We start from the raw sequence: 18,154 nt of genomic DNA on the forward strand, positions 1-18,154 counted from the left end.
CCACCCGGCCTTCCTCATGTGCTCTAGAGACTCACCCCCAACCCCCCTCCCAGCCCTGGGAAGGTGGGAGGTGGGCAGTATGAAAACACCCGTCCAGCACAAAGCCAGTGCCTTTGTTTGGTGGGTTTGGGTTCATTCTTTCTCCTCAGGGCTCCTAGGGGGTGGGGCCTGAAGTTGCCCTTAGCATCAAAGAAGAAACATTCCCACCCAGCGGATGCGACTCTCCACAGACAGAGACGAGTTGAGGGATTGTAAATATATACTCAAAGGCTTCAAGGTGACCTGAGTGAGATCTCTGGGAGGCGAGGCTAGAATGTGGAAGCCTAATTAGTGGCACTGTCTGAAGAAAGGGGACCTGAAAAGAAGGGACTTAGCCAGCAGGGGTAGGGAGAAAGAAGCCCGGAGTGTCAGATGTTGGCAGTGTGTCCACAACACCATCCAGCAAAGATTTGCAATGAATCCCGGGGACGTGGCCTTTCCAAGTAATGGAGAGGCACGCTGCATCGAGGGGAGGCTAATTCCTCTGGCTGCATTGCGGCCTACATGAAAAATCCTTCAAAACCCCGGGATCCCTGGGTGGCGCAGTGGTTTGGCGCCTGCCTTTGGCCCAGGGCGCGATCCTGGAGACCCGGGATCGAATCCCACGTCGGGCTCCCGGTGCATGGAGCCTGCTTCTCCCTCTGCCTGTGTCTCTGCCTCTCTCTCTCTCTCTGTATGACTATCAAAAATAAATAATTAAAACAAAAACAAAACCCCTATTCCCTGGGCACGGGGCCTGTGCTTGCTCCTCTGGTGGCCGGTGCCTTCCTGGTTTTCTGATACCAGGAAGGGTGTAGCTCGGATGGGGAATGGGAGCTTTCTGAGAATTAGAAAGGGCTTCTTACATTTTCCCCACCATGTGTGTGTGCACACACACCCTTGAGACCACTTCATTTTAGCCATACAAGAGGCAGTGGGGCCACCATTTCAAATCTTCTCCGAGACGCTGCTAACGGACCACAGTTTTGCGATTGTCTGAAATATTTGGACTCTCTTCTAAGAATTCCCTGACTTCTTACTTATCCCCATCAACCTCACCCTAAACATGGGCAAAAATGTGCCGGTCTATTACGTGTAGTGCCCAGCACAGCACCATCCTACATAGAGTGCAGCATCTAATACGTTGAGTAAGGAGAGTGTATTACAGAGCGTATAACTTAGGTGGAAGTTCCATCCATCTCTCTGTTGGTTGTATTATATTTTCATCCTATTTGGAGGAAATATTTAAGATGGCTCAACCACAGGGAGACTGCATGGTGCGTGAACAAATAAATTTTTCAGAGTGGTTGCATTTGAGGTTCCACACGAAGTCCTTGAGATTGCTGATGAGGTGTGCTACATACAGCGAGGCGTGGTGGACACAGAACAAACAGTAGTTTTGCACCTGAGCCGCCCCAGTCACGACACAGGGACAGGTGATTCAAGATGCAGGTGACCATCTGCCATCTAGTTACTGCTCTTTATGGGCAGCCCTATGTGTCAGGTTCCATGGGGAAGAGTCCGAAGAGTATTTAATGAAGGCTAATTATTTTCCTGGTAACACACACACACACACACACACACACACACAGCATCTGTCAGGTGCTTACTGTGTGATCAGCATTTTGCATATGCCACCTCATTTAATTCTCAAAACAACCCTGTTGAGTCAAGGCCTGGGACTGAGGCTCACAGAGATCCCAAGACTTGTTGAAAGGTCACAGCATGTGACCTTGTCATGGCTGTGGATGTGGTTGTGGGACCGGGGTATGGACCTAAAGCCCATGAGTTTAACTAACATACGTTTTTCTGCACTTTCTTAGATGGCTATGCCGTAGCCGGTAATTCTCATGTGATTCAAGCTTGAGTAAATGTGGAGAGAGCAAAGAACTTAACCAAAATCACACTTTCCACCCCCGAAACATAATTAATCTGGTTTATATTTTACACACACATACACATATAGGTTTGGTTTTTGATTTTTGTTTTTTGTTTTGTTTTGTTTTTGTTTTTGTTTTTTTTTTATCTGGATCTGAAATTCTAATCATTGGGATTAAAGAAACAGGACTCAAAGGCAAAATCCTCTCATGCCCCATCCTTAAAAATCCAGATTTCTCTGGCTGTGCAGACACATGGACTGATGAACACATAACCTTCTTTTTGCTACTCTCTGGGCGCAATCACATTAATATCACGGTATTGCCTGCCGCCCTTGGCCGTTCTCCTCCTACCAAAAAGCACTGAAGGGACACCTTAGCTTTTTCCTTGGAAAAATTCAGGTGCTAATTAGAGAATTATTTGTCATTATGTATCCAATTACCTGCCAGTTATTTACTCTGATGCCGTCAATACCTGGCTCCTTCAGTAGCGCCGCCATCTCTTTGCTCTCTCATGGTTTATTTGCAGAAGAAGCTGAGTTGGCTATGAATTCTTCCAAAGGTCTATCAACCCTCTCAGGGCAGATTGTGCATATCCAATGTGATGACAACAGATACATAATTTATTTTCTGGAGTGAGTTATGAAAGTTAATCAATAAGAAGTGGAAGTCTTGTAAATTATCTATCGAAGATCAGCCTATTAAATGTTCTACTTCTACAAAGCTGGTTTGAGTGGAGGTCTCAGACTGCACTATTTATTAGCCCACATGCAAGATAATGTGATTCTCAAGCGGATGAAGGCATACCTCGCTATTAAGACAGAGACAGTCAAAATAAAAATGAAATGTGTTTTGCTACAACAGCAAATCCTGCTCCCATGATTGCCAAGAAAAAAATAATAAACAAATAAACGGGAATCAGAGGGAGGCTGGGAAAGTCTCTCTCCATGAATAGAGCAGAAAGCTCAGAGGGCAGTGGGGAAGCGGGCAGGGGGAGAAGGCACAGTGGCAGGCTCTCCTGACCCATCTCGCAATAGAGCGGTGAAAGCACCACTTTGCCATGGGAAGCATCTCCAGCTCCTCTAAGGCAGCCTGGCCGGGGCAAGAAGAGAGACTTTGGTATGGCCGGGACTCAGAGCAAAAAGCTCTGAGCAGGAAATAGAAAATGGATCAGAAACTGGGTGCCAGGTTTGGTGCAGAGCCCAGGAGTATGGGTCCGAGGCACCTATGCACAGTCAGGGGCCGGGCTTAGGATATGGGGCAGAGCAAGGCAGATCAGGATGAAAAGAGAGTGAGAGGGGTGGGCTTCATTCCTTCAATCAGGGGCGGGGGTGGTGGTGGTCAGAAGATGTGCTGGGGAAAGGCAGCGTGGAAGAGAGGGAGAAAAGCCCAGACCATTCCACCTGCCTACCTCTGCTCCACTGCCATCACGCCGCTGCCTCTCCATTAGGGCTCAATCGATGTTGCTGACTCACTGGAAATGTTTTACCGACAATTTCTCGATCTGGAATATTATTTGGAATAAAAGCTGGGAGTGTAATGACAACAGCCATGGGTGTTTTCATTCACTGGGCTGATATCAGCCAAAGGGAGGCTCTCGTTGCTCCCGTCCATCCCGCTAGGGGTGATTTGACAGCAGTAGAATCCAAAAAATGCCTGTGGCCCTAAATGTGGAGACCTTAGAGTGCAGGGTTTTCTTCTCCTCCTCTGGCCATGGCACCGTTCAGAGCAAGCTCACTCACTTGGATGCAGGATGCCTCCGGACAGCCCTCGCGCGCAGGCCATGGTGTCACAGAGCACCCCTCTCGTTCCACTCCCGGCTCTCAGGCAGGTCCCTGGGTGCCTGGGCCAAAAAAAGGCTTTCTGTGGGGTATGCCCTGGTTGTGCGTGCAGGGGCCCTCAGCATGCATTTAGGGAAGAGAAATTAGAGGCTCCTGCTAGGCTTTGATCACCAGCTTCGCCTCAGACAATGCAGACAGAAGTCTAGGCATGACTCTATGTCCACGGAGGCCGGCACCAAACCCTTTCCTCCGTCACTCAGGAAGGCACTGTACAACCCATCTGAGAACAGCTCTCCTGTAAGAGAACCTTTAACTCCTCTTTAATGTATTTGTATTATTTTAAAAAGCAAACCATTCATAGACTTGAGGATTGTAAGGATCTTTAACTTAAAGCTTCAGAATAAACCAGATTGTGACGCTGCTCTGCTTAAAATTCTCCAGGGGCCTCTCCTCACAACTTCCTACAAATCCAAAGTCTTTACCCCGTTGGGCAGAACCCCACCTCGCCTGGCCCCTGCCGGCCTCTCCAACATCACCCCCTCTATCCTTCTCTTTTAACACAAGGCGTCAACTCCACTGGCTTCCTCTGAACCACCCCCCACCCCCACACACACACCCGTGCTTGCTGGCCCCTCCCCGGGGGATGCTTCTTCTTCAATTTATTCCTGTTTGGTGTCACTGCTCAGAGAGCCTCAGCTGACCACCCTTGTCTAGGAGAGGCCCTCAATTTCACTCTGTTCTCTCCATAAGGAGCTCCCATCTGCTTGACTGTCTCCATCCCTACTCATTAGACACCAAGTCCCACAAGAACAGGGGCTTTGACTCTGTTGAGGGCTGTATCTTCGGTGCCTAGAACTATGCCTGGCATGGAACCAACGCCCAATTGCTACTGATGGATAAATTATTAGATGAACATATTTCCTATTATAGCTAATTATAATGTATCAAGCACTATGTTGGAGCCCCAGGGTTGAGACACGCAGCCTTGGAGGGGGCTTCTTGGATCTGGCTTCTTCACCTTTCAAACCAATGAGGCATTTTGCAAATACCATATTTACCCAAGTAAACACCCCTCCCACTGAAGGAAAAATATGCTTTTTGGCCTTGACCTCGTTTTGCCTCTAGCAAAATGCCTTTGGCTGTCAGCAGCTAGAAGCCTGGGAAGAGCAGGTGGAGGGAGGTGTAAATGACCCTGAAGGTTGAAAGGAAAAGAAATTATCACCCAACAGATTGGCAAAAATTTAAAAGATTGATGATGTCCAGTTTTGGCCTGGAAGCAAGGAAACCGGTCTATCCTACCGTCTTTGGGGGAATGACAATCGGCAAAGCGGTTTTCTGGAGGGCATTTGGCAGGACCTATTAGAATATAAAATGTGCACCCCTGGGGAACCAGCAAACTCAATTCTAGCATTTTGCCCTCAACCTATTTTCACACGTGTGCACAAACACAGATGTGCAAGGGCATTTGTTGGCAGCATCGTCGCAGGAAAAAAAAAGAAAAGAAAAGAAAAGAAAAATGGAAGCAACCCAAAAGGGTCTAAAAGGCGTGGTGGCCAAATAAATTGTAGTAAGGCCATATGTGGAGTTTTGTGCAGCCCGTTCAGAATAGCAGGACAGGCTTCCACGCAATGAGAGGAGAAGGTGGCCAGATACGCGTTGTTAGGTGTCTACGAGCAAGTAGCAAAATAATGGGGGTGCAGGTGACCCTGTTGATCCAAACACGCATGTATACGTGTGCATGCGTGGAGTGACACGGGAGCGGGGCTTCAGACCACCGCTCGGATCTGCTACCCCGGGTGCCCTCGCTGTGGAGGCAGGAGCGGAGGGGGGATGCTGTAGGCAGACTCGGCGCTTTACTCTGTGTCCTCAGTTACTTCTTGAAACCACTTTAGGGAAAATCTAGCCATGACCTGACAGCTTTAAAGACAAGAAAGAGGGTTGTGGGATGTTAGCAGCTCCCAGGCGGGGGCCGGGCACGGGATCTGGGCCTCCTTCAGAGGGAGGCTGAGGGATGGAGAAGACAATCAACGGGCTTGGGTTCAAATCCCAGGCCTTCCCCCGCTCTCCCACTCTGTGCTCGAGATCACGCAACCTAACCTCCCTGCCTCTCGCTTCTTCATCTACGAAGCTGGGATAATAGCAGTGCCCACCTGTTCTCATTTCTGGAAGGATTCACTGAGACGATGCCTGCTAAATGCTCAGCTTACCCCCAGCACAGAGCAAATGTAAATATTAACTATTAATTTTACTATCACGTGCAGCCCGGGTGGCTCAGCGGTTTAGTGCCACCTTCAGTCCAGGGCGTGATCCTGGAGACCTGGGATCAAGTCCCACATCGGGCTCCCTGCGTGGAGCCTGCTTCTCCCTCTGCCTGTGTCTCTGCCTCTCTATCTCTCATGAATAAATAAATAAAATCTTAAAAAAATAATTTTACTAGCACTACGTTGTTCTCACGTTTCAGCCTTCAAATCTGCTCAGGTGAGGGAGAGGCAAAGGAGAGGAAGGAGACCATAACACGGTAACGTCAATAATTCCACCTTCCAGAGTGGTGCCCCCTCCCCCCCCCCGCAGGATGTTCAGCCGTGAAGGAAATGTTCTGTATTACTGTATTACGCTCTTCAACACAGTGAAGACAAACCACACGTGTTTGTCAAGCACCGGAAATGTCAATCGTTTACCCCAGCTTAAGCTGCAACTTACATACATGGGGCTAGAGGCTCCCACACTGGACAGCACGTTTCTAGAGAATTCCACTTTCCCCTCAGCTAAAGGAACCACCTTCTGTCCTGATAGTCCCTGGTGCTGGGGATGAGCACAAGTCACAGCACTTAAAATACTAGGAAACCCTAAGCATTTCACCCCACTTGTGGTAGAAGCGGGGAGTTCAGAAGGTCTCGCCAAGCAGGTCTCTTTTCAGGCCCCATTTGGAGTTTCTGACGGCTTGAGGAGGGTCTCAGCTGGTGCAGTCCTGCCTTTCATGCCATCTTTGGGACCCTTTCAAACCTCTCTCGTCTTCCTAGGAGAGACAACAGGCCTCAGACAAGGCAAACATCGTCAGCAAACACAAGTAATGGAGTATTTGATGACACTGCTTGGTCTTCGCTGCGTTTTTTTTTCATCGAGTGACACCACACACCATAAAATTTACCCATTGAAGTGTACAACTCAGTGTTTTCTAAGGCAGCCACAGAGTTTTGCAACCACCACCACTATTTAATTCCGGAACATGTTCGTTGCCCCTACAAGGAAGCCTGTGCCCGTTAGCAGTCTCTCCGCACACCTCCTCCCCCAGCTTCTAGCAACCACGACTCTGCTTTCTATCTCTACAGACGTGCTTATTCTGGGATCTTTGTATAATTGGAACCATATAATATGTGGTCTTCTGTGTCTGGCTTCTGTCATTAAGCATAACTTTTTCACAGTCCATCCGTGTGATAGCATGTATGAATACTTCATTCCCTTTTCTGGCTGAATGATTTCCCAGTGTATGATGAACCACTTTTTTTACTTATCCTTTCATTAGTCAATGGACATTTAGGTTCTTGTCATCATTTGGCTTTCACGAGCAACGCTGCTATGAACACTTGTGTCCAAGTGTCTGTGTAGGGATTAGTTATCTTTAATTATCTTGGGTTTGCACCTAGGGCGTGGGATTGCCAGGTCAAATGGTAACTCTATATGTAAGTTTTTGAGTCATTACTAAACTATTTTCCAAAGTGGCTGCAAGATTTTGCATTCCCATCAGCAATGTACGCACGTCCCCATTTCGGCACTTCCTCGCCAACATTTGCTATGGTCTGACTTTTCATTACTGCCACTCTAGTTGATGTGATCAGTGTTTTTTGTTTGTTTGTTTGTTTGTTTTGTATGTTTTTTTGTCTTGTTTTATTTTGTTTTTAGTAGATACTATTTATGTACGCCTTTGTGGTGGGAACGTTTGATTCAAGTCAAGAGGGAAAGTTTCCTTTTGTCAATTACTTTATACTCCTTATAAAAACCAAATTAATTTAAATCATAGTGTTAAATATATAGTAGTGCTTGTGCTACAAAGTAATTGAAAGTCTGAAGTTTAGGAAACTGTGGTTAAATGCAAAGTTTTGGGGGCCCCTATGGGGTCCATGCATAGAAATGAAACCAGAAGTCTTCTGCAAAAGTGAGCGGATGTGCATGAGGATGCATGTATGTATGTGCATGCACATGTGAGCATGTGTGTATGTGCATGTATGTGCGTGCGTGTGTGCGTGCACACACACATGGGTGTCTATGTTTGAAAACTTCTCCTTTCCATCTATTTAGCCTTTCACTCCATGCACACAGACAAGTAAGAGAGAAACCAGGAGGTTTGTTCATTGATGCAGAGATATCCAGAGACAGATCAGGAATAAGAGTGAAGTCTTCAGAACTCCTGCACCAGGGTCTTTCTGGAGTCACATGGAAAATTTAAAAGTACCACACAGGGCAGCCCCGGTGGAACAGTGGTTTAGTGCTGCCTGCAGCCTAGGGTGTGATCCTGGAGACCCTGGATGGAGTCCCGTGTCAGGCTCTCTGCATGGTGCTTGCTTCTCCCTCTGCCTGTGCCTCTGCCTCTGTCTCTCTCTCTCTGTGTCTCTATGAATAAATAAATAAAAAATCTTTAAAAAATAAATAAAAGTACCCCACAGCCATAGGTATATCACTATCACTCTTTTCCTGGAGAAGGGCCACAACTTCTAGCTTTCTTTATTACTTCTATTCCACCTTACTCGTCTTTGGGATTTGGACACAAAGGGCCCTGGAGAACAGGACTCACCAAACAGCAGAGATGGGGAACCTGAAGCAAATTTAGTGCAGATGGATCCCTGTGAGCTTTGCTATTCCCTAGCCGATGCTGACTTGTGAAAGGGAGGGGTAGCCAATCCCAGGGCCGCACACCCCCACATCTGGGGTGGGGTGATGCAACTTCTGAGACCAAGATATGGAACGTTCAGTCTCCTCCTACTTGGTCACCTGGCCCTGTTTGGGGACATGTACGAAGATTTAGGTTACACTGTATTGCAGTGTCCAGCTGACCTCCTCTGAAAGGCTTTCTCCACCCAGAAGCCACAAAGCCACAAAGCCATGGCTGTTTCTGGAGTGGATATTCTTAAGTACATTTCCACACAGGGTGTGTTGACAATCAAGTGGAAGTTAGAAACCCTTCCACTGCAAGACCATATGCTCACAGTTTGACATACACTTTGAGGGGAAATTTCCAAGCACCCCAATTAAGAATCCATGCCCGCGAATCACTCTGCAGGAGTCCCTCTTCCTTTATCAGCTCCAGAGAGTGGCTTCAAAGTCACTGGTGAGGGTCACGATGGGCTTTTTCCTGGGGTTGGAAACTTCTCAGCAGCAGTTAGGAAACACAGCTGCTGACAGCTGAAAGTTCTCTGCCTGGGCCTCCAGATCAAGTAACAGAATGTGTGTTTCCATGGCACTCCCAGAAACAGGTGGCTCCTGAACTCTGGAAAAGCACATTCCCCTGCCCCCCAGTAAATCAGCTGCTCTCTGCGGACATATGTATTTCAGGCATGGACAAGTGCAGTGTCAGGTGTCTCCAAGACAAACCCAGGAAGCTCAGAAGAGAGGAACGGATGCAAGAAGGATCTCAAGACGGTGTGAGATGCGAGCTCCAGGGCAGAGCACCGCGATCTTCCTTAACATGACTAACTCTTCCTTCCCTCCTACATTATTTCCTTCATGGTACTTTTACTAAAATGATAATTCATCAACTCGCATGTGTTGTAGCTGATCTGCTCTTGTTTTTTTGTCTCTTGCTCCCACTTGAGATCATAAATGCCACTGAGGGAGGAATCACACCTGACTCCTTGAGCATCGTTCCATTAATGCCTACTATTGCATCTTGCATATAGTAGATGCTCAATAAATGTCTGAAGAATGATCCAAGGAGTGAACCAACCAGTCGGGCATAATAATCTTTTCTGCCACCCTCGAACACACAAACCTTTCCTTCTATCTTACACATGAGTAAACTGAGGCACAGAGAGGTAAAATGATCTATTCAAGATCAAATTTAATAGGAGGTATAAGGCTGATTCTGGAATTCAGGTCTGTCTGCATCCAAATTCCCAGGTTGCTCCTGTTGTCACAAATAACAAAAGGGAGACATCTAGCCCCCAGGGGCCTTCCTTACTTCTGCTAAAATAAAAAAAAAGTAAAATCAGCCAGCCCTAAGACAGAACTGTCCTGTGATGGAAAATCTAGTCCATGAGCACATGGCTCACCAGATGTTGCTCACAGCTTTGGTATGGCAAGACTTAATAAAGCACCCAAGACTGAACCCCCATGCTCAAGCAGGTTTGCTTGTAGCCCTTGGACACATTTTTGGGTCATTAACAATTAAACACACATGCTGCACTTCCCTGAAGCAACAGAAGTTACCAGACCCTTGACACAGACACACTTCTAGGATCCCCAGTTTCTTCTCGCTCTCCATAATCATTGCAATTTTCTGGTCCAACCTGCCCCCTAGAAACTGTCCCTCTTTCATGGGAAGAATTCTCTAGTCGATAAAAGTTTCAAGAAATGGTGGCCTAAGGAATGGACATTTATTAGCCAACCATGCATACCTTGGTGTTGGCAATTTCCATGGATGGCACATAGCTCTCCTCCTTATTTCCCATCTTGTCCCACTAAAGACTAGTGAGTCCATTTTCCATCTAGCTCCTGGAGCAATCTTTTACAAATATAAAATTGGGTCATGGTGTTCCTTTACTTGAAGCTTTCCAATGGCCCTTCATCTGTCTTAGACCGAAATCTAAACTCCCTGCAAAGTCCTAGAAGACGGAACGTGATCTGGTTGCTGACCACATGGATGACTTCATGTCCTACCTCTTCCCCCGCCATCCACTAAGTCTCAGTCATACTGACCATCTTTGTCAGTCCCAAATGTGCCCTTTGGGCTTCCCTCTGTCCCCTTTGCCTGAACTCTTTTCTCTCCCACCAGGACATCACACAGCTGGCTCCTACTTGTCAATCATATCAGAGCTCAACTGCACACCTTCCATCCTTCAACACTCCAAAATAACCTTCTCAGTTACTATCACATGACTTATTTTATTTTCTTCATAGTACATAACGCCATCAGATGTTCTACTTGTTGCCTGTTTTCCTCTATTAAAAGTCTGAATGGTCTTATTCACCCCTGCAAATTTATTGCCCGGCACACACTGAACGCTCAGTAAATATTTACTAAATTCATGAATACATATGGAAACCAATCTAGAGACACTGGAATTTCCAAACTAACCCCCCACCTTGGCCTCCGAAATGCAGGTGGCCTGTTGTCATCATCACCCTCATTTTAATTGTGAGGGCCAGATATGAAGATGGAAAGGAAAGCACAATAACTGGTAAGCTACTGATAAAAACAAAAGAAAACAAAAAAGTCTTTTCCATTTTCTATGCACACTCTGAGAAGGGCTGGCTGGCTTCCCTCATCCTAATGCCATGGGTAAGCTCGTGCCAGAACTTCTTTCTCCAATCTATAAGGGGAAAATGCTCTACTTTTAGGACTTAAGGGAATTAGGAAAAGGATTTAGTTTTTAAGAGAGAAAGAGAAGTCCTTTAAATTGAAAACTCATCTTGGGCCCTAGACATGCATTTGGGTTGCAAGAGAAAAACTCAGGCAGGAGTGATGAGAGGTGACAAGACAAGTCTGGTCTGTCTCCCAGTCTTGGCTCCTGAGAAGGCTGCCCGGAAGACAGCTTGATCTCTTGAGCAGCTTGGTTTTTAGTCCTAAAATGGGCATACGTTTTGGTGAGATCGCTACAGGGCAGTTGTGTGTTCCAGGGGTCACACATGCACTCACATCTCCATGATGGATGGAGTTCCTCTTTTCCTCACAGGGAAGCATATCTTTCAGAGCCTCCACTTCACAGAACTTAGGAGAACACTGAGAGCAGAAGCCACCCACCTGGATGGTTGGAGCCAGCCAACCTCTGCCTCTCTCTTCTTTTAATCCTCTAACCCCCAGGGATCCATGGTTGGTTTTCTTCCTTCATCCGCATCTTCCCCTTTCCATTGGACTTAAAAGCTCTAATTTTCCAATGCCCCATTTACTTAAGATATTAGCTATGCATTTTATTGTAAGCTATCACCTTGCTCTTCATGTTCTGAACAAAAAGGATATTTATTAGTTGAAAAAATAATTTATTCTATCTTTAAAAGTTTTTTAATAGAAAAAATGCTGGCTGCAAGTGATGTAAATTTTTCTGTATAAGTTGAGAGTATGGAAATTTTTGTGGAAGAAAATATACATGCGGGAAAGAGGTAAGATGTGTAGAGTGATCTGAAGTAGTTACTTCTGGGTGGTGGATTATTATTTGTGTGTTTGTGTGGGTGTAACACACATGGCCATGTATTTGTTTGTGCTTTTCTGATTACCAACATTTATTTTCACTTATCTTGCACTAACTTTATAATCAGAAAAACAGGCAACAATTATTTTCAATGGATTTTCTGTTGGAAAGGAGCCCAAGAAGGAAGCCATAAGCTTCATCAAACACCAAACAGATTGACTGCTTGCTGACACTGGCACCAAGGTATGACACCCTTCCTGCAGGTGGACAACTCCGTGTGAAATGCACTAGCTGGGCTGGACTTTGGCCATGGTGGGGTCCACCAGAGGCTATCATAAACAAACCTTCTTCAGACTCATCTCTTGGGATGGGTTCTGGCTCAATGGCAAGCCTCACCTGACCCTTTTCCCAGGACTGCTCAATAATACTTCACATGGTCTCCAAGCACATGGAGGTCTGGGGCACAGTCCACTAATTCAAAGTAGACATGTACCCCAGGCTGGGTCCATCAGGTTATTTGCTGGGAATTTGGAACTTGAATGGAGACACAATGGCTAGTGGTTTTTGTAGCTGAGTCACTGTGGTTTCTGAAACTTGGCAAGATTGGCACTTTGAGCCAGATAATTCTGGAGAATTCTGAATGATTCTGGTTGTCCTATGGATTGCACGGTGTTAATAGCAACCACTTTCTGATTGTGACAGCTAAAAATGTCCCTACAGGGCAAAAATCATCCCTGGCTGAGAACCACTCACCCGAAGAGAATGTCCACAAATTCTGCCCACTGAGATCCTTCAGCCTGCCCTACTTCCTCCTGTACTTCCTTTTCCTTCATTTTCTTTTGTTTTCCCCATTTAAATTCAAGAGTGTCTGTGCATTCAACTGCTTACGCGTTACATCTCCAAACCTATAAAAATGTAGACACCTCCCCCCACTATATTTTTGTTAAACTAGGCAGAATTCATTCAAAACTCATCTTTGGTTTCTTGATACTCAAAATGACCTGTCCTCTCGCAACCCATGGAAAGCCAAACAGCTCTTAATTGAACTCCTCTCTGATATCAGAGCAGATCTGAACACGAAGGCACGAATGCAGCAGGCACTTCTGGGCCACACGGGACGCTGAAATAGTCCACGATGCGTCAGCCCCAAGACCCCTTACAGAGTGAATCAAGGTGGAAGAGGAACATTCACCTAGCCAGGGAAGCCTGATTGTGATTGGGTGTTTAGAACTCATGCCAGCGTGTGAGGAGGTTGGAAACCCAGGAAGCAGAGATGCCATCAGACACACGCCTGGCCCATCCCCGGGATGGAACTGTACAAAATGCTCCTTAGGGAGGCTCCGGGTAGCCAGAACCAAGCACTAAAGAAAATAGCCATGCAGACAGCACTGCACACCCAAAGCCCCAACTGTTGGAACAGATCAGAATTCCATATGATCCGCGTTACCCCCAGCAACGGAGGGCAGCTCATCCATCCCCAGGCTGCCCCATCAGCGTGCGGCAAGGGGGGCCCTGGTCCCTTACAGCGCAGCTGGGGACAGGCCGCTGATGCCCGGCCCCACACGGCGGGTGAACGCATCCAGCATCTGCTCGGCCCCGCACAAATCTTCAGGCCCTCAGGCAGGCGCAGTGCCGAGTCCCTCAGCTGAGTCACAGTGGGAACCACCTGCCAAAACGCCAGGTGTGCAGCAAGCCCTAGCTCGTTCGGGTCCTCGAGCCCCCACCCAAGTTCCCGGGAAAGGCAAATGCAGGGTGGCCCGCACAGCCTGCGTCTACAAGGTCACAGGAGCCGCCTTGTGTAGACGGTCACTGGACGGTCCACGCCAATTGCACATTTTCTGTCAAAACCTCCCAGATAGCAGGCACCTCGGTGTTTACACCTCTCAGCAGAACAAATGTGGAGCCGTTGAAGGGAGAAATAACACACCCGCCGCAGCAACACTGGAAGACATCGCTTGCAAGCTGTCCGCGGCCCCTGGAGGAACTGACATGCTTGACAGAGAATGTGTGTTGGTAACGTCGCTTGATTTGTGTTTAAAGGGAAAACAGAAAGTGCATTTCCAGGAGGTTTAGACATTGATAACCAAAGAGAAGGTCTTGTCAACAAAGCCCCAAGGACCATGTCCCGGCAGTCCCGTCCTCCCGCTTCTCACCGGCCCACCTCCCGCTTGATCTCCCGGAGGATTCGGGCTTCCAGGGGAACGAGACCTGCTGCCAGAGGGCTGCAAGCCACAGGGAGGACAGCTGATCAGAAATGACAGCGGCACAAACCCCTGTTAGCCTCCGCTGCAAGCAGGATGTGCGGGGAAGAGACAAGGCTGTTGCCTGCGGAGGCAGAGCGGAGGCACCAGAGCCTCCCTGGGAGCGTCCCCAGGCCGCCCGGGCTCAGCCCTGGGAGCTGGGGGGGTGGAGGGGGAGTTTTTCCTGGATGCTTTATTTATTTTTTAAAGATTATTTATTTATTTATTTATTTATTTATTTATAGAGACACAGAGAGAGAGAGGCAGAGACACAGGCAGAGGGAGAAGCAGGCTCCATGCCGAGAGCCCAACACGGGACTCGATCCAGGGTGTCCAGGATCACACCTTAGGCTGCAGGCGGCGCTAAACTGCTGCGCCACTGGGGCTGCCCTCCTGGATGCTTTAGAGCAGCAGAAACACCCTGTGGAAAATACCCGATGCAGTGACCGGCGGCAGTAGCAACAGCAGAAATAATAGGAATGTAGTTATAAAATAGTAAATATAAAAGTATTGCTATTAACTATATTATATAGTATCATATAATCATATATATTATAGTTACATATATGATAATCATACATTATATATAATTCTATGATACATAATATTACATATAATTGCGTTTTATTTAATGAATCATTGTATAATTTTACGTAATAGTATATAATAATTATAAAGCATATAATTGCAGCTGATAAGTGTATATAATACCTATTTTATATGTGTATTATATGTAATACATACTACTATACACACATAATATATGTTACATAATATTATCTAATCCTTATTATGTTGTTATTATATTATTTCTATTCTTTTTTTATTTTTTAAGATTTATTTATTTATTTATTTATTTATTTATTTATTTATTTATTCATGAGAGACACAGAGAGGAAGAGAGAGGCAGAGACACAGGCAGAGGGAGAAGCAGGCGCCACACAGGGAGCCAAGGTGGGACTCGATCCCAGGTCTCTAGGATCATGCCCTGGGCTGACAGCAGACGCTAAACCGCTGAGCCACCCAGGGATCCCCTATTCTTTTTTTTAAAGTATTTATTTATCTATTTTGAGAGAGAGCACAAGAGAGTGAGGTTGAGCGGGGGCAGGATCTGAAGCAGGCTGGAGCCAGATGTGGGGCTCCATCCCACGACCCTGGGATCACGACCTGAGCTGAAATCAAGAGTCGGACGCTTAATGGACCGAGCCTCAGGGGGCTATTAAGCCCCCTTAATAAGGGCGCCCCTTATTATTTCTGTTCTCATTGAGCCTTACTACATACCAAGTACCATTATAGGTACCTTACAAATACTAACACATCTGATCCCCAAAAGCAACTCTGATAATGGTCCCTATGCAATGAAGGATACCAAAGCATGGATTTAGGTGCTTTTAATATGTTCATTTTACAGATGAGAAACCTGCAGTACAAAACAATTCAGGAATTTCCCTCAGGAGGCAAAGCTGAGATTCTAATGCAGCAGACTAGCTCAAGAGCTCATACTCTTACCCAATACATAACATACATATATGTGTTCATATATGCATCACATATATTATATGTTATATAATTATACGCCAGATATATATAACATATATTATTATTATATATACCTGGCAACACTCAATACTGCCTCTATTATATAGTTAGTTCTGGTGATGTTTGGAAATAAACTCCTAGCATTGCAGTTGCGCTTGGACATAAACCTACTAATATGTTAACCGAGTACTTTGCGCGTGCCGGGCACTGTGCTGTGAACTTTACATGCTTTGGTACCTCCACCCAACAGGGTTACTGCTGCCCAGAAAGGGGAGCAGCCTTGTCCGAGGTCACGGGGGTGGAGGCAGGACCTGAGCCAGGTGGTCCGCTCCAGGGCCCACACCCCCACATTGTCCCTGTAGCCTGCTTCTCCCCCCCCACCCCCAAATACAGCGCTTCACTTAGACACCGTAGGTGAAATGCCTTACACACTGCCTGGTACCTCGTAAATGCCTGAAAATAAGCAGCTGCTGTTGTTTTTATTATAACTAAATGTGAAAAGCCCAGTAGGCTTTTTCTTCCAAGAAAATGACGGAAGTATGAATTTATGACACCGTCTGCTCAGAGGGCAGATCCTTCGCCCCTTTTAAACCTCGACAAAGCCCCTTTGTTGTCGGGCAACACCAGTTCCAAAATCCAGCTGCTCACGGAAAACCCGGGGCTGCTGGTAAACACAGGGCTCACCAGGCCCTGCCCTCTGATGCACAGTCCGGGGCCCGGGGTGGGCGGTACACCGCTGACCAGCCTGCCCGCATGCTGACCGTAGCAGGCCTGGAGAACACACCGGTAAAGGCGGTCCTGGAAGTGACTGGGAGCCGTGTTCTTCCCCGAAGGCTCCCAGCAAGCTGCCCGGTGCCAGTCGGCAGTCTTGCACTCACACTCCTCCCTGCCACCGGGTGCTGACAGATGGGAGCTATTCTTATTATTTAACATTTATTAAGCGCCCACAGTGTGCTAAGAGCTGCATGGAACAGGGGTGTGGGTGGTCCCAAAGAGTGTGTCCCCAGCAGGCTATGGCCACATGGAGGGGAGGGGATGGGCCTCTCTTCCCCTCTTCAAAGTCCACTCCTCTCAGCCAGCTCTACTTCCAGCCCCATAAGTCCTACTGGAGCCAGAGGACAAAGATTTGGACAATAATTCAGTACGAGGGAGGCCTTTTTCATGCTGCTTTGTGTGTGACCAGAAGCCCCAGCTTCCCAGGCCATTGACTTGGGGAATGAGAAGGGCTGGGAGTTTGATACAACCCAAGGCCATGGGCTGTGCCTGGCCACATTCCCTGGTCAAACCACAGGATGGTATTGTTTCTCTCTCTTGCTTGCTCACTCTCTCTCCTCCACAGCCTTCCCCAATGGCACCCTACTCTAACCAGCTGCACCAAAATGCATGTCCCTGGTTGTTGAGAATCTGCACTGAGAGGGAACAGAGAGATACAAATGTGCCTCCTCACCCCCAAACCTAGAGCATCTTCATATCAAAAAGAAAGTGCAGCCACCCAGGATATCATGAGAAAAACCATGGCAGCAAGCGATGTTGGCCATCCATAATGAAGTGCCCACAGAGAGCAGGGGCTGTTCTCCATGCTTTGCAAGTGTCATCTCATCACATTTTCAGGACTCCCTCCTGGTGTAAGTGAGACTGTCCCCCACTGTCAAGTTGAGACAATAGGAGCTCAGAAAGGGAAACCCCACCTCAGACAGAGGCCAAGATGCCTGCTCAGATTGGTCTGAGTGGGGCGCCCAGACCTTGGCATTATGTCATGCTGCCTGAATAGCATTATGGTTGTAGTGCAAAGGCCTCGGGTGTGGTCCTTTTCTGCACACTTTTATTTCTGACTTTGACTTTGAGAGGTAGAGAATATGGCATATCACTCCTGTTTTATAGATGAGCAAGGGGAGGCTGAGAGAGGTCCAGCAACTTGCCCCAAGTCACCAGGAGAAGGTCATGGCCAGGTTCAGGTTCCCCTGGTCTAAATCCGACACTCTAAACTCTCTGATCTAAACCCCCTCATGAAATAAGAAGAAATAGCTCTACAGAGAGCACTCTGTGAGAACACCCTGTAATGCACGAGCTGACTGCCTCTCCCAAATGCTCCCCACCTCTAGGAGCCAGGGCAGATTAGAAAGTGGAAGGAACAGTAACAGCTGAGGGAGGCCACCCTCTTCCCCCAGCATGACATGCTGAACTCACTGCACTACTCAGAGCCACACACAAGGTAGGATAGGACAGAACTGGCCTCGGCTTCAGAGACACAATTCTTGCTGTCACCCTTCTTCCTCAGAAAAGCAAAAAACAAAAAAACCAAAAAACCAAGCAAACAAAAAACTCTACCCTTTGTCTCCTGGAACACACCAGAAACCCTG

General features: G+C 47.2%; 1 protein-coding gene across 45 annotated transcripts in view; it reads right to left on the bottom strand.

The window, feature by feature from the left end:
* Positions 1-18,154, bottom strand: part of RBFOX1 (RNA binding fox-1 homolog 1) — a 2,027,925-nt gene that overhangs the window by 312,336 nt on the left and 1,697,435 nt on the right. The gene's annotated exons all lie outside the window — the stretch shown is intronic.

This window comes from Vulpes vulpes, chromosome 3, assembly GCF_048418805.1.
Source record: "Vulpes vulpes isolate BD-2025 chromosome 3, VulVul3, whole genome shotgun sequence".
Lineage (NCBI taxonomy): Eukaryota > Metazoa > Chordata > Mammalia > Carnivora > Canidae > Vulpes > Vulpes vulpes.